At 43.5% G+C, this 17,954-nt stretch overlaps 1 pseudogene; it reads left to right on the top strand.

Moving 5' to 3' along the window:
- Window positions 1–718: 718 nt before the first annotated feature.
- Window positions 719–17,228, top strand: LOC110732198 (annotated as a pseudogene).
- Window positions 17,229–17,954: the final 726 nt, after the last annotated feature.

Genomic DNA, 17,954 nt, shown 5'->3' with positions numbered 1-17,954 from the left:
GTGTAATGCATATATTATTGATTGATTTCGTATCTTTCGAAGATTTTAAAGTGTTTATGTCTCACTAATTTAGAATATTAGAGACACCAAAAAAATGGATCAATTGCTTACAAAAAAATGCAAGAATGAACCAATTAACAATCTTAAGAGTAAAGCGAGCGCGACTATCATATGAAACACGAACACCAAGCCATTCAAGAAGACCACTAAATGATATATCAAATGGTAGGTCTGATCCTTTTTTTTTTTTTTGTTTGTTTGTCAGTAGCCAACATTTGTTTCTAAAATGATATACTCCATAATAATAATAATATTATTGTGTGTCATGGTAATTAAACCTCAATTTTGTAGTTTACCAAGATTATGGTGAATCATCTACAAGGAAATTCAAATTCGGGCTCCCAACGCAATAGCAACATCATTTGGATATAATATCAATGGGCATATGAATATTGATGGTGAAAATAACTCAAATTTTGACTTAGAAAGTATAGGCCAAGCATTAATTCTTATTGACTACATTTTTTTTATTTTTTTTTATTTTTTATAGTTTGTTAATGTACTATTTTCATAATAGAGTATAGGATCATTGATGATAATGATGAACTTAATGAGGATGACATAAATAATGACATTTGTGTCCTTATAATTCAACAAATTTGTAGACTATTGGGACATCGGAGATCCAACGTATAATTACCAATACTGTAATGCAATCATGTGGTTTGAAGAAAGAGCAAGGAAAGATGGAAAAACAAACCCAAGATTTTCTCAGTCTTGCATGCAAGGAAAGGTTCAAATTCCTAAGCTTCAAGATCCACCTCAAATACTTCGAGACCTATATATAAATCAAGATGCTAGGAGCAAGAATTTCCAAGAGAATACTCGACCATATAATATGATGTATGCTTTTACTTCAATGGGTGGCAAAATTGATTCATCTATGAATAGAGGACGAGGTCCATTTACCTTTAGATTGTAGGGTCAGAATTACCATCGAATAGGGAGTTTATTGCCAATGACAGGGTCGTCTCAAAAGTTTTCACAATTATATATTTATGATACAGAAAATGAAGTATCTAATAGAATTCATGCTTTCAGGTATGTATCTTGTGATAATCGTAAATTTATATTGAATATGCATTAATATTACGTATAAATTATAGTTAAAATTAATATAGTAGTAGCACTTTTTATTAAAGTATCGTAAAGACATGAATCATAAAGCAAATGGTGAAAACTATCAAGATATAATGTACAGGCATAACAATTGTAATCATCTAATGCATTATTTCTAGTATTACTGGTTGTGATAGATATAATGCCCAAAACTATCAAGATGCCATGGCTATTTGCAAATGGTATGGATATCCTGATTGTTCATCACTTTCACTTGCAATTCAAAATGGCCTGAAATCCTAAGATATGTACAGAAGATAGGTCTTAAACCTGAAGACCGACCCGACATTCTTTGTAGAATTTTCAAAATCAAACTAGATCAGTTGATTCGTGATTTGAAGGAAGGAAAAATATTTGGAAAAGCACAAGCTTGTGAGTATTAACATCATTTTTTAAAGTCAATTTTTTTTTTGGAAATATTGTTACCACTATTACAATATCTTATGCTATTTATTGAATAATTGTTACCATTAAAATATTATATACGACAAAAAAAAATAGTATTAGACACATTCCTACAAGCTGTAAATGCAAAATTGGAAACAAGCAATAAGATTTTCGATTATCTACTATTATGTATTACTACTATATTTTAATAGAGATGACTATACAATTAGCTTAGAGAAAGTGAATTATTATTATTATATTGAATAAATGGAAACATGCATGAAATCATATATAGTATTAATTGATTCAAAGATTTTTAGTATTACTGTAGACAAGTAGATGAAATGATGAATTATTTTTTTATAGTTTATATTATAACGATCACGCTCATATGACACCATTATGTATACCAACCCAAATCACTATAAGAATATATAATTCAATTAATAGTATAATTAATAATGCTATACATTTCACTTATCTTAACTCTAAGGTATATTAATTAGTTTAATAATTAAATTGATAATGAAGTTCATTACATGTGCAGTGGTCTATACAATTGAATTTCAAAAACGTGGTCTACCTCATGCTCATATCGTATTGTTTTTGCGCCAAGAAGACAAGTTTCCTAATGCCGATGACATTGATAAGGTTATTTTTGCAGAAATACCTGATCAAGAAACATACCCAGATTTATATTTAACTTAGTTAGAGACTCTATGTTTCATGGTCCATGTGGTGCACATAATATCCGCTCACCATGTATGAAAGATGGAAAGTGCTCAATTCATTTTCCCAAAAAATTCATTGAGAGAACCACAGTGGATGATTAAGGATGTCCTATGTATAGAAGAAGGAATAATGGTAGAACAGTTGAAAAGAATGGAGTTTTGTTGGATAATCGGTATGTCGTCGTCCCTTATAATCCTTCATTACTCGTGAAATATGGAGCTCATATAAATGTTGAGTGGTGCAATCAATCCCGTGCTATTAAATATTTGTTTAAATATATTAGCAAAGGACATGATCGAGTAACCGCATCTCTGAGTCAGACAAGTGGAGACGATGGAAATATTCATGATAAAGATGAGATAAAAGCATACTATGATTGCAGGTAAATTCACTATAATTAGTTACAAGGTTTTTGTACTTATAATTCATACTTGATATGTATTTCTTTATTTTTTTTTCCAAGTTTATATCTATTTAGTATTTTACTTTCATTATAACTATATAATCACTTAATAAGTGGGAAAAATATAAATAGGTACATTTCTCCATGTGAGGCGGTTTGGAGAATTTTGGCTTATGATATTTGTTTCGGGGTTTTTTGATGTGTCCTGCGGGAGAGTTACAATTCCAAGAATGCCCTTCGACGCCTGTGCCTGCAAAATCACGAAGACTCCTGGGGGTAGGAGCTCCGCCTCCGACGATCAAGTTAGTAAAGATACGGGAGGTAGAATGCACGTAATGTTGAAGTTACTTCTCGCGTAATGGGAGAATTCCGCAATTGATATTGCTCGGGGTAGGTGTTTGTTTTTATGAGGAGTATTCAATGTGAGTAATAAATGTTCCCGCCCCCATTAATGAGGGTCCTTCCACTATTTATAGTGGGGAAGGGATGGTTCCCCTTTTAGGGTGTAGAGGACACGTGTCAGCAGAGGATTGGAGCCCTGCTGACCAACGGCTGGGTGCCACGTGTCACTAGGCCATTGGGCCACGTGTTTAGGGTATTTTTACCCCAAACAGTTGCCCCTCACTGGTGTTGACGTGGCAGGGTGCCACGTGGCGCCGGTGAAAGGTTTTTTTTTTTTTTTTTTTTTTTTTTTTTTTTTTTTTTTGACAACTCTTCAGATTCTTTTTGAAGGATGGAAAAGCAGAAGGCGAAGAGTCACGACTCTTCACCTTCTGGGACAAATCCTATAAATAGGAGAAGATGCCCCCCGAGCTCTCATTTACAAACTTTGCCAAATTTCTGAAAATTTGAGAGTTGAGAGCATTCGGAGTTGATATTGGTTGAGAACAACCGGTCTACAGACCGTCTGGGTCGTTGCAAGCTAGCCAAAGGTTTACGAGAGGGTAATCAGAGAAACCCAGCCGGATTTTGAACCGCCTGCGTCTTCGCAAGCATCCCAAAGAATTTCCAGATTTTCTTCTAGGTACCGTCTCTATTCTTTCTAGCTTTTTCATGCATTTCCGTTTGTCTTTTACTCGCATTTTTGTTCATTGGTCCCATAAGTAGATGGACCCCTTATACCCATACCCGGAACCTAGCTGTGAACTCAGCCGGTTTATTAGTACGGCTGAGTCTAGAACTGGGTCTGCCGCCTCTATTCTTTGGGACAACCCTTTTTCAACACCCATATCGACCGACTCTGTGTCTGTGCAGGACACAATGGCCAGAATCCGGTCTACTGCCAGAGATCCCAACTACAGAAGTGGGAGCTCAGATGAGCAGCCGCCTGAGGTCCCAGCTTCAGGCGGTGAAGTAGAGCAAGGAGAGGTAGAGCAGAGAGGCTCACCCGGGGGCGCTCCTAGCACCCCGGGTGATAGCATTTTAAATGAGGAGACTGCTCCCCTCCAGGAGACCAAAGAGCAGGCAGGCTCTGATAAGGAGGTCTCCAACTCCCCAGCCGGCTCTGATGCCGGTCGCGTTCAAAGTAGCAGTAGCAGCTACTTAACCGAATCTGAGGATAGCGAGGAGGCGGAGAGGCCTTCTTGGGATAATAGGAACGATCCTCTCATGATCGCCGTCTCCTCTAAGGACCGCGAGCTCATGCGGGCTGCGCTGCCAGATTTTATCAAACGGCGGCCGCTAGGGGGTGACTATACAATAAAAATCCCGGCTGCTCTGGGAACAATATGGTGGGAGGATGGACAACCGAACGCGAACGCTTGGTTCGGGTGCTACGAGGCGGCCTTCTTGGCCGGAGTCCGCTTCCCCCTCCATGACACAATAAAGGCCATTCTTAGGGGGTATGGCCTGGGTCTCTGGCAATTGACCCCCAACTCATGGGTAAACATTTTAGGGTATATCGCCGCCTGCGAGATGCAGGGCCTCAACCCCGGCTGGGAGGCGTTTTCCCATATGCATTATCTGAGTAGGAGCCCAGGTGGCTGGAGAGCCTGGTATACCTTAACCACCCAGCCCAAATACCTTATGACCTTGGACAAGCCATCCAAATGGTCGGACTGGAAGCACCGATTCTACTTGGTTAAGGCCCCAACTACGGTAGAGAACAGAGAATTCCGGATCTACAACCGGAAACCAGAACTCTTGGGGACCAAGTGCCGCCTGCCCCCTGTCCCGGAGGATGATAGAGAGACCATCCTTGACTCCGGGTTTTTTGAGTTAGTTCCTGACACCCTCTCATCCGGAGAGATAATAAGGGTACCTAGAAACTGGGTGCCTAAATATGAATTTTTTAGGGACGAATGCTTCTTGTCCGCTTGTGGTCTAAGCAGCATGTTTAAAAAACGTATGTATTCGGAACTCAGCCGGTTTCTTTCGAACCGGATGCTTTTATTTCCTTGCTTGTTTATTATTCTAACCGTGTGCCTGCCTTTGCAGAAGAAGCCAAGAAAATGCTGCCCACCGAGAAGACACCGGCTAGGTCGGCTGCCGACATCCGGAAAGCCAATCTCGAGAAAAAACTTGCTGCCCAGGCGGCGAGGAAGGTATAACCGTCTGATCCTTCTCATTGACTTCAATCTTTTTATCCCATAACTTATATTTTTCTCGTTTACAGGACGGGAAGCAGATGCCCCGGTCCCTTCAAAAACAGGTCAGGCCTCCGCCGACCCAACAAGAGTCTGCATCCAAGGTGCAGAAGACAGCCGACCGGCCAACTACCGGCGGCAAATCAATAAAGGTCCCAGGCGGGCCTGGATCTGCGGATGTGCTTTCTGCCATCCCATTGAGGACCGCAACCGGTCCCTCTAAAGGCCGTTCGGGCCGCCAAGGTAACTTCGACCTTACACTGCTTGACCTGCCCATGCGGGTCAAGTCTTATTCACAGTCTCGATCGCAGCCGGGGGATTCTCCAATCAGCCGGCAATCTATAGGCAGAGCATATGCGAGTTTCTCACCGTCTGTTTCTGGTGCAGATAATTCTCCCCGCTGGCCGGACGGGGCACAATATGCCCGGGCCATGCTGAAAGCCGTCCCCAGGGACGAGAAGGAGGCGATCCCTGGGATCAACTCCTTTAATGCCGACCGGGTGCTGGTCGACCTGGCCGACGTATGCTCCAAAAACCATGCGGTAATTTTCTTGACGTGCATTTTTAAATATGCAGTATTAACCGGCTGTATTTTTGCAGGCTATGCTGCGCGTAGAGGGGCTCAAACGAGCTTATACCCGCAAGTCTGAAGAGGTAAGGAGAAGCAAACAGGCTCTTGATGACGCCCATAATGTTGCTGACTACTCTTTGTACATGCATGGCTTAGAATCTAAATCTATACGCATGGAACAGGCGGAGAAGACCAAGGCCCTCCAATAGCAGATTGATCAACTGAAAAACCAAGTTGACCAACTGCAGGCGTCCCTGGATGATGCCAATAAAAAGTTGGAGGAACAGAAAGAGCCCCTCCAACGGCTGAGCAAGGCGGAGACTGAAAATGGCCGCCTTGCCAAAGAGAATGAGCGCCTGCTCAAAGAGGCGGCTGCTGCCAGTAAAAACTTCAAGGCCACCTTGGAGTCGGAGCAGGAGAGGCTCATTGAAGAGAATGAGCATGACTGTGCAAACCGGATGCAACGGGCGTTTTCCCTCATCCACCCGGGGGCGGACTTCACCATCTGGGAACTCGCCTTCAAATATTCTGATCTTGCCATTCTGGCCGAGGAGGCGAATGAGCCGGGGCCCGGACCCTATGACGCTTGGGTTAGGGAGGAGATTGCGCGACGGCAGGCGGAGGCTGCTGAAGAGGAAGAAGTTGTTCCTGAAGCCGACGCAGCCGCTCACCCTGATCCAACCCAGAACCAACCGGAAGAGGACCGGCTCACTGTTCGCCTCGAGTAGCAACTACCTCCCGGCCTGCGCGCCTTGCATTATCTTGTAATAGCGCCGGATGAGATGGGCTACTCGGCTGTAATTTTTTATTTTGAATATTAACATTTTCACCGGCTGGGTCGGCTTTTGATTGCACTCTGCTTTTCATACTTTGGCTTTTGAATGCTTTTAATATTTCTGCACTTCAATGATAGAATTCTTGCTGTTATTTTTTATACATCTTTCTGAGAGGATAACCAAAAGAACCCCGCCGGTAACACTACCGCTTGGGTCTTCGCAAACAGCAAAGAAATTTGCAAGGGTTGCCAAGAAGACCCCACCGGTAACACTGCCGTCTGGGTCTTCGCAAACTAAGCGGAGAAATTTGCTAGGGTTGCCCAGAAGACCCCACCGGTAACACTGCCGTCTGGGTCTTCGCAAACTAAGCGAAGAAATTTGCTAGGGTTGCCCAGAAGACCCCACCGGTAACACTGCCGTCTGGGTCTTCGCAAACTAAGCGAAGAAATTTGCTAGGGTTGCCCAGAAGACCCCACCGGTAACACTGCCGTCTGGGTCTTCGCAAACTAGGCGAAGAAATTCCGACCCAAAACCAAACCGGATGGCGTCTGGGTAATTGCTAGGGTTGCCCAGAAGACCCCACCGGTAACACTGCCGTTTGGGTCTTCGCAAACTAAGCGAAGAAATTTGCTAGGGTTGCCCAGAAGACCCACCGGTAACACTGCCGTCTGGGTCTTCGCAAACTAAGCGAAGAAATTTGCTAGGGTTGCCCAGAAGACCCCACCGGTAACACTGCCGTCTGGGTCTTCGCAAACTAGGCGAAGAAATTCCGACCCAAAACCAAACCGGATGGCGTCTGGGTAATTGCCCCTGGATAGCGGTCTGGGTCTTTGCAAGCCAGGCGGCTATCCATATGATATAGCACGAATATATACACTAAGTGCCAACATTAGATTCGGGAGCCAGTCGGTTTATACTGAATTACCGGTCGGGACTTCGCAAAAGAATCACGCCAGATTAGGATGTCCATTCACCGGTTGGGTTTTTGCAAGCATACCCCTGAATGAATTATGGCCTAGACCAAATGTTTTTAGGCCTGCTCTTAGGGAGTCAGGCGGCGATATTGAGTACCGACTGAATTTTGGAAACAGCCTTTAGTGGTACTTCCAAAAAGTGAGCCGGCTGCAAGTTTGGGGTTGCTAGCCTGCCTTTTTTTTTGGTGCGAGGGATCGTCAGGCGGATTTGTCCGCCTGTGTGATCGCTTAGAACAATTTACCACCCAAATGGGAGATGTTCTCTTCGATGAATTCACCCGTATGGGTGTCACCGGATGCAAAAATTAGTTTCTAATGCCGCTTGTGGTAGGCACAAGACATGGCGAATGTATACAAAATTTGGAATGTAATTCTCAATCATTGGAAATTTACAAAAGATGTACGACACTTAGAAGTAGTATTTTTTGAGGTTATCTACATTCCAAGTTCTAGGCAACTTTCTTCCGTCCGGAGTTTCCAGGCGGTAAGTGCCGTCTCGTACCTCTTCAAAGACCCGGTAGGGTCCCTCCCAATTTGGGGTTAATTTGCCTTGTTCATTGGCCCTACCGGTTGCCTCCATTTTGCGAAGCACAAAATCTCCTTCTTTCAAAGGTCTTTTACGAACCTGCTTGTTGTAGGCTCTAGTCATACGCAGACGGTAGATCTCATGACGCAAGGCAGCATTCCCCCTTCGCTCTGGAAGAGCGTCTAATGCCAACCGCATGGCTTCCCAGTTAGCCTCTTCATCATATAACATAATGCGTAGAGTAGGCTCATAATGTTCAATGGGAAGAACTTCTTCAGTGCCGTATGTCATGAGAAATGGGGTCTCACCGGTTGCCCCCTTTTCGGTTGTCCGGATAGCCCAAAGGACATGAGGTAATTCCTCTGCCCATAGTCCACCGGCTCTTTCTACTTTCTTCTTTATCCCGTCTGAGATCAACTTGTTAAAAGCCTCAACTTGACCGTTTGCCTGAGGACGGCCAACGGATGCAAAGCAATGGGAAATTCCTTGGTCTCCCAACCAGGTCTTCAGGACAGGCGTTTCGAACTGCGGTCCGTTGTCGAAAACCATGGACATTGGAACCCCGAACCGGGTGATGACGTTTCTCCAGATGAAAGAAATCACGTCTTTCGTTTTAATCCCTTTTACCGCCTCTGCCTCAACCCATTTGGTGAAGTAGTCTACTGCTACAAGAATGTAGCGGCGGCCGCCTGTCGCAGGCGTATAAGGTCCCAAAATGTCCATGCCCCATTTAGCAAACGGAACCGGACTATGGATTGCCGTGAGATCTGTTGCCGGTTGATGTATCAACTTAGCGAATTTTTGGCACTTGTCGCATCTCTTTACTAGATCCATGGCATCCGCTTCAAGAGTGGGCCAGAAGTACCCTTGCCGCCTGGTTCTTCTGGCCAAGGACCTGCCGCCAATATGCGAGGCACAAAACCCCGCATGCAGATCTTCCAAAACTTCTCTCCCCCTATCCGGGGTTACGCATTTCAAAAACGGCTGCAGGTATCCCTTCCGGAGGAGTTCCCCTTGATGCATAACAAAACTTGAAGCACGCTTCTTGAGCGCTGATGCTTCTGAAGGGTCATCCGGCAAGGTACCATCCGTCAAAAAAGACCGGATGGGATCCATCCAGGTAGCACTTCTGTCCAGGACTCCAATGGGATCATTCTGAATACTTCGTTTTTCAATGACTTCCCAAAAGACCGTCCTAGGAGCATCACAGGAGGCTGATGATGCCAACTTTGAGAGGGCATCCGCCTGATTGTTTTCAGACCGGGGCACCTGTCGCAGATGAAATTCATCGAAGGACCCAGCCTCCTCTTTGACCGCCTGCAAATATTTGATCATAGCCGGATGGGTGGCTTCGTAGTCACCAAGGTATTGGCTAACGATCAGCTGTGAATCTGAGCAGGCGTCGACCTTTCTTGCACCGGCTGCCTTACACATGCGCATTCCGGCTAGCAGGGCTTCATACTCTGCCTCATTGTTGGAGGCTTGGAACTTAAACTGTAGTGCATATTCAAACTTATCCCCTTCCGGGGAATGACAGATAACACCTGCACCACAGCCGTTCACCGTAGAGCTGCCGTCTACAAATAACTTCCAGACCTGATCAGGGTTTTCCGGTTGCACCGGCCTAGTCATCTCGACAATGAAGTCGGCAAACGCCTGACCTTTCACTGCCCGCCTGGGTTCAAAAGTTATCTCAAGGCCTTGTATTTCAACAACCCACTTGATCATTCTACCGGATGACTCTATAGCAGTCATCGTACGCTTGAGCGGCTGATCTGTGTATACCACAACCGGATGTGCCAAAAAATAAGGCTTCAACCGCTTGACTGCTACGAATAAGGCCAACCCAAATTTTTCGATCATGGGGTACCGGAGCTCAGCATTTTTAAGGACATGGCTGATGAAGTACACCGGCAGCTGAATGCCGTCTCTCTCAGCGAGGAGAACGGCACTAAGGGCGTGATCAGAGACGGCTAGGTACATGTACAGAACCTCCTGGGGTAGGGGGCTCACTAGCCTTGGCAAAGAATGCAAGTGCTGCTTAAGCCTCTGGAATGCCGCCTCTGCTTCTTCACCCCATTCAAACCTTGACCTCTTCCTGATTGCCTGGAAGAAATAGAGGCACTTGTCACCTGACCGGCTGAGGAACCTCCCCAATGCCGCCAGACAACCGGTCAACTTCTGGACCTCTTTTACAGTGCGGGGAGACTTCATGTCAATTACCGCCTGTATTTTTTCCGGATTAGCTTCAATGCCTCTTTGGTCAATCAAGAATCCGAGAAACTTCCCAGACTCAACACCAAATACGCATTTCTTTGGGTTAAGCATGACCCGGTGCCGCCTGAGTGTGGTGAAGGTTTCTCGCAGGTCTGCTAGGTGATCCGTCTGTAGCTTGGATTTGACTATCATGTCATCGATATACGCCTCTACATTCCTGCCAATCTGGTTGATAAAAACGGTGTTTATCATGCGCTGGAATGTAGCCGGTGCATTCTTCAACCCAAACGGCATCACCGTATAGCAGAATAACCCCTGATCAGTGACGAAAGCCGTCTTCTCCTGATCTTTCTTCCAGAGGGGTATTTGATGGAAGCCGGAATAAGCATCCATAAAGCTCATTAACGCATGGCCGGCTGTTGAGTCGACTAGGCTGTCAATCTTTGGAAGCGGGTAGCTATCTTTTGGGCATGCTTTGTTCAGATCTGTGTAATCCACACACATCCGCCAAGTACCATTCGGCTTCTTTACTAGAACGACATTTGCAACCCAATCCGGGTAGTAGCATTGCCTAATGAACCCAGCATCCAACAGCTTTTTGACCTCAGCCGCTGCCGCTTGAGATCCTTCTCCACCATGATCCCTCTTTTTCTGCCTAACCGGCTGCTTTTTGGGATCTACGGCTAGCTTGTGGACGGCAAGATCCGGGCTGACGCCTGGCATCTCTTCCACTTCAAAGGCAAAGATGTCTTTGAATTCCTTCAGCAGCTGGAGCAAGCCTTCTCCCAACCGTTCGAAGGCTACCGTCCCGACCTTGACTGTTCTTTCGGGACGGCTGTCATCTAGGATGACATCAAGGCAGTCACCAGCCGGCTGAGGTCGTTGGTCATCTGACCTTTCCCCGGCTAGTGATTGCTATTTCTCCTTTTTGACGGGTGCCAGTTGGTCCGCCTTTCTTTTCTTACCGGCTGCCCTTGGAGCCGGGACTGCTGGGTCGCAGTTATCAATATCTATGGGCTCACCCTTGTCGGCTGCACCCATAGTTGTCTTGACGTCAGAGAGATAGCACTCTCTTGCCGTCTTCTGGTCCCCGCTTAGGGCACCGACTGTACCATCATCCTTTTGAAACTTGACCAGCATGAGGGACGGGATGATGACAGCCTTAGATGCGTTGAGGGTAGGACGGCCAAATATCATGTTGTAGGCGGACAGCTCCTCCACAACCAAAAACCTGACTACCATGTGGCGTCCTTGCCCCTTTTCACCCAGCCGGATCGGAAGATCTATGCTTCCGACCGGATGCACTACTCCACCCCCAAAACCAACTAGTGGGTGAGGAGCCTGGTGCATGGTACCGGATGTGTACTTGAGCTTGGTCAAGCACTGATAACTGATCAAGTCAGACGAGCTCCCGGTGTCTATTAGGATCCGGCCAACCTTCTGGTTGGCAACCTTGCATTCGATGACGATGGGGTCATCATGAGGCCGCCTGACCTTGCCCCGCTCCTTTTCAGAAATAAGGACCTCAGGAAAGATGTCTTTCGACGCCTGGCCCTCATCCACTGAGTTGACCAGCTTCCTGATGTTGTCTTTGGTGCCCCGGATGGTAGGACCCCCTCCGGCAAAACCGCCTGCTATTGTGAAGATGGTCTCTTCATCCGTCTCGGAGTTTACTGGGCCGGTTTTTGCCGCCTGCCCTTTCTTGGCCTGGGTATTACCCTTAGCCTTGGGTAGGTAGGATTTTAGGGCCCCCTCATCTGCCAGACGGTCCAATAGCCGCCTGAGGCTATAGCAGCCATTGGTGTCGTGGCCGACATCCTCGTGGTATTGGCAATATTTGCTCTTGTCCCGTTTATTCACGGGGCTTTTCATTTCAGCCGGTTTGTCGAGAGACATCCGGTCTTTGATTTCCAGGAGGATGGTGGAGCAATCTTTTGCGAACTCGTATTTGGGGACATACGGTTCTGACTTCCGCCTGATCTTCTGGGCCGGCTGTCCTGATCGGTCAGCTGCCCAGACCCCTTTTCTCTTTTCTTCCTCTCTTGCCGGCTGATGCTGTTGCCGGCTCTCTTTTTTGTCAGACTTTTTAGAATCTGACGGCTGCTTGACAGCACAAAGCTCCGTCGCCTGTATATAGGCTTCAGCTTCAATTAACGCCTCTTGGAGGGTAGCAACCCTCTTCCGGACGAGGTCAAACTTAAAGGTCGACCCATCCTTCAGATCTCGAAAGAAGTCTGTATAGGCCACTTCGTCTGATAATCCTGGAATCTGAATTCTCATCAGATTGAACCGTCTGACGTATGACCGGAGGCCCTCCCGGTCGCCCTGCTGTATTGCCCCTAGGTCGAGGCTAGTCTTTTTGGCAGGATTATTCATTGAGAAATTTGACGTAAACAAGTACGCCAAAGTTCGAAAGCTGTTGATGCAACCGGCTGGTAGGTTACCAAACCACCGCTGGGCTATGCCCTTGAGGGTAGCCGGGAAGCATCGACACCAGACGGCATCATCTAACCCCTGAAGGTACATGAGGTTAGAGTAGGCCATTAGATGGTCTTCTGGGTTGGTGGTGCCGTCATAGGCCCCCACCAAAACATTCTTGATCTTAGGCGGCTGTGCCGCCTGGGTTATCTCGGGTGAGAACGTCGTTGGCTGTTCCCCCAAATTTAGCAGGCGCAGCTGCCAGTCCGTGGGTTGGTACGGCTGCTGCGCTTGCCCACCGAAAAGACCCGGTGACATAAAAGGGGATCCACCCAACCCATTCGGTGTGCCGAATAGGCCAGGCTGGATCACTTTGGGTCCAGACCGGGCAGAAGCTTCGCCCGTCTGGCTCCCAGGGTTCGTTCCCGTACGCCTGTGTGAGACGTCATGGAAACTGTCCGGGAAGGTCGACGTTGAGGCCGACGCAGACGCCTGACCTCGCTTCTCTTGGAGAAATGTGCGGGCGTCTGAGAATGTTTTCTTGGAGCCGTCCGGCTGTACGTGCCGGATGGCCTTTCGCAGCTCCCCTTGAGGAAAACGGAGTCTGCTCGGGTCAAACCTTAGGCCCTCCCCCTCCTTTGGCTTTGGGTGAGGGGTAGGAACTCGTTCTTTGACCGCCTTTTTTCCAGAAGGCTTCTTGGCCGGCTGACCCTTCTTTGGAGTAGCTGACCGGATGAGGCTCTTGATCTCACCCTTGAAACTATTCATGAATGACATGAGTTCGTTTCTTGTAACGGGAGCTGAGCCCTCCACCGTCTGGGTAATTCCAGCCGGTTGCCCGGCTGGGTTGCTGGGAGCAGCTTGGCTGATTTCCCGTTCTCTTTTATCTTTAGCACGAGTGTGCTTCGTTCTGAAGGACCCATCCGGGGCCACATATGTTTCAATTTCGTCTCCACTTTCATGGTCCGTCTGGACCTCAGGCTCGACCACAGGCCGTTTGCCCTGATTCGGTGACACAGTATCAGAAGTCATCTTAGAAGTACTCTCCCCACAGACGGCGCCAAATGTTTCGGGGTTTTTTGATGTGTCCTGCGGGAGAGTTACAATTCCAAGAATGCCCTTCGACGCCTGTGCCTGCAAAATCACGAAGACTCCTGGGGGTAGGAGCTCCGCCTCCGACGATCAAGTTAGTAAAGATACGGGAGGTAGAATGCACGTAATGTTGAAGTTACTTCTCGCGTAATGGGAGAATTCCGCAATTGATATTGCTCGGGGTAGGTGTTTGTTTTTATGAGGAGTATTCAATGTGAGTAATAAATGTTCCCGCCCCCATTAATGAGGGTCCTTCCACTATTTATAGTGGGGAAGGGATGATTCCCCTTTTAGGGTTTAGAGGACACGTGTCAGCAGAGGATTGGAGCCCTGCTGACCAACGGCTGGGTGCCACGTGTCACTAGGCCATTGGGCCACGTGTTTAGGGTATTTTTACCCCAAACAATATTCATTATAGAACTCCATCAGTTGAAAGATTGAGTTTTCATCTCCCCGATGAACAAAGTATTGTATTTGACGAGCCACTTGAAGACGTCATAAACAAGTCGGGGATCAATAGTTCAATGTTTTTAAAATGGATGGATTGCAATAAAAAAAGTCTCAGAAAGTAAGAAATTTAACTTATTGTGAGTTCCCTACAGAATTTGTGTGGCACCAAAAGGGAAGGAAGGAATGGAGGGAAAGGGATCAAAGATTTTCTATTGGAAGAATTTATTATGTTCCTCCCGGAAGTGGAGAGCTATACTACCTCATCAGTTCTTTGTTGAATATAGTTAAAGGTCCAACATGTTATGAATATATTAGATCTGTCAATGGTGTATTGTACTCAACATTCAAAGAAGCTTGCTATGCTCTTGGACTACTAGACGATAAATAGGAATACATTGATGGTATAACTGAAGCAAGCTTTTGGGGATCAGCACAATATTTAAGAACCCTATTTGTGACTTTATTAATATCAGGAAGTTTGTCAAGACCCGAATTTGTGTGGGAGCAAATATGGAAATTCCTTGCAGATGATGTACTTTAGACAAAGAAGTATTCTTCAAATTCCTGGTACGACATTAGTCCAATGTTTTTAAGTTGTTTGGTTTTGTTTAATAATGTTATTAAATTTTGCTTATTTCATTAGTCCAATATATATTAGTTAGATATATATGATTTACAAGAGATACAAATATTTCACGTTTAAGTTAAGGATGTAATACATAAAGATTATTCTTTGGCCATATGGAAAAAGAATCATATAATTATTCTATATAAAATTGGTGAGTATAAAAAAAAAATCCTTTTTGCAATATTCAATAAGCAATTCTTAACATAATGTATGCATGAATAAAGGACACGTGATTTTTTGTGAATTACCAATAGATTAAACCATTATGATATTTCACATGTATCCAGGTGGATTTTTATTTATTTATTTATTTTTATTTTTATTTATTTTTTTTTTTTTTTTTTGTGAATTACCAATAGATTAAACCATTATGATATTTCACATGTATCCAGGTGGATTTTTATTTATTTATTTATTTATTTTTTTTTTTTTTTTTGAATTACCAATAGATTAAAACATTATGCTCAAATATCACTAGGCTACTGTAATAAGTTTTGTGTAAGCAAACATGTTTACTTTTTAAAACTTCAATTATTTTATGCATGCAAATAAAGTCAGCCCGTGCTAATATTACAATTTACTTTTGTTAGACTTGATGTTAAGTGAAGAGCAATTGAAGGACCACACTTTGACACATATAGAGAATTTATTGCAAAGTAACGGTCGTAGTCTTTCACAATTTTCTCCGATGCCATTGCCAGATCATGATTTGGTTTCTCATGGGCTTAATAAGCTTATTCAAGAAGAATTTGTTACGATAGAACGTCCATGGATTTAGAGCATAAAAGACTATTTTCATGTCTAACTGATGAACAAAAAGGGGTGTATGATGAAATAATGAATGCTCTTGCTGGAGATGAAGGAGGTGTTTTTCTTCCTTTACGGCTATGGTGGCACAAGAAAAACCTTCATGTGGAAAACACTTTCTGCTGCTATACGATGTCAGGGCAAAATTGTACTTAATGTTGCATCAAGTGGAATTGCATCTCTTCTTCTTCCCAGAGGTAGAACTGCTCATTCTAGATTTGCAATTCCAATAATTGTAACTGAAAATACAACTTGTGAAATTAAACAGAGATCCCCGTTGGCCAATCTTTTAATCAAGACAAAACTTATTATTTGGGATGAAGCTCCAATGGTTCATAGGTTTTGTTTTGAAGCTCTAGATAGAAGTCTGAGGGATATTATGAGATTTTCTAATCCAAAAAGTATGGATCAACCATTTGGTGGCAAGATAGTTGTTTTTGGTGGAGATTTTCGACAAATTTTACCGGTTATTCCTAAAGGAAGTCGATAAGATATTGTATTTTCAACCATCAACTCTTCATACATATGGGATTATTGTCGTGTACTATTATTAACTCAAAATATGAGACTTCAAGTGGGAAGTTCACATTTGAATTTAATGAGGTCAAAGAATTTTCAGAGTGGATATTGAGAATTGGAGATGGTGAAGAAGGAGAACCTAATGATGGGGAGGCGATTATAAAAATTCCTGATGACATATTGATTAAAGATGAAGTTAATAGTTCAGTTGCATCTATTGTTGAGAGTGTGTATCCTTTCATATCATATAATTTGGATAACGCAAAATACTTTCAAGAGAGAGTTATTCTTGTGCCAACAAATGAGTGTGTAGAGGTGGTTAATGAGCATCTATTGTCTATTATTCCCGGGGAAGAGAAAATTTATCTTAGCTCAAATAATATTTGTGCATCAGATAGAAATGTGAGGGGTAATCAAGATTTACATCGGATTTCTGAAATAGCATCAAATGTTCAGGACTTTCGAATCATACCCTGAAACTGAAGATTGGGGTTCCAGTTATGTTACTTAGAAATATAGACCAACCTAATGGTCTATGTAATGGCACTAGGTTAGTGATTACTCAACTGGGTAACCATATAATTGAGGCTAAAATCATATTGGGAAACAACATTGGACATAAGGTATTTATTCCTCGCATACTTTTAACCCCGACTGACATAAAATTGCCTTTTAAATTTCAACGAAGCAATATCCATTAGTTGTTTGCTTTGCAATGACTATTAACAAAAGTCAGGTTCAATCTCTTTCACATGTTGGCCTATATCTCCCAAGACCGGTATTTATTCATGGTCAACTATATGTTGCGGTTTCAAAAGTCACAAAGAAAAGTGGACTAAAAGTTTTGATATGTGACAAAGAAGGAAAAATATCTCATACTACACACAATGTAGTATACAAAGAGGTGTTTCAAAATTTGCATAATGAGGTACGTAATTTATCTTTGTGTAAATTTAAAGTTTAATTTATTTATTTCTTAAATTTACTTCCTTACTTATTTCTTGGTCAACATAAATATGAAAAATTATTATACAATAATATCATGGAGAGCATGTTCCTTCATAAATCTAATGAAAGAAGGCATTTAGTACTTTTATGCCGCATAATAGAAATTTGAGATATTTGTTTAAAATAAGTATCATGATCACATATGCACTATTATGTAAACATATCCCCAAATATGTAAATTATCATGCTATGCAAAATTAGTATAACAATCATTCCTAAATATAATTTAAGCAATTCAAAGATTTACACATATAATAACGTAAAAATCTCTCATAAATATGTTAATAATTTATTTTATGTATATCCTATCTATACTATATGAGAAGTTATTACCTTAACTTAGTATAGCTTTTAATAATTTTATTACATATATACTATATAATCTTGACATATCATTTTTTTAATAAACTTTTCAACTGTACATTTTATAATTATTTTATTATGTAATTTTACATAAGATATACTGATCTTTACCCTTTTTATGCAGTGATCATATGTAGACGGGCGATCTCATTCAATTGCTATCTTCCTTGATTAAATAATAATTGTTCATGTTTCTAGAACAACTAATGGAGATGAAAGAAATAAAAGGCAAAGCAAATGATAACACATGTGCAATTCAACATTATTCTTTCTCTCTATGTTTTTGTGTTTTAATTTATTTCTTTAATGATTTTTTTTC

Source organism: Chenopodium quinoa, unplaced genomic scaffold (assembly GCF_001683475.1).
Source record: "Chenopodium quinoa cultivar QQ74 unplaced genomic scaffold, ASM168347v1, whole genome shotgun sequence".
NCBI classification, from domain to species: Eukaryota; Viridiplantae; Streptophyta; class Magnoliopsida; order Caryophyllales; family Amaranthaceae; genus Chenopodium; species Chenopodium quinoa.
This window is presented reverse-complemented; position numbering and strand designations above follow the sequence as displayed.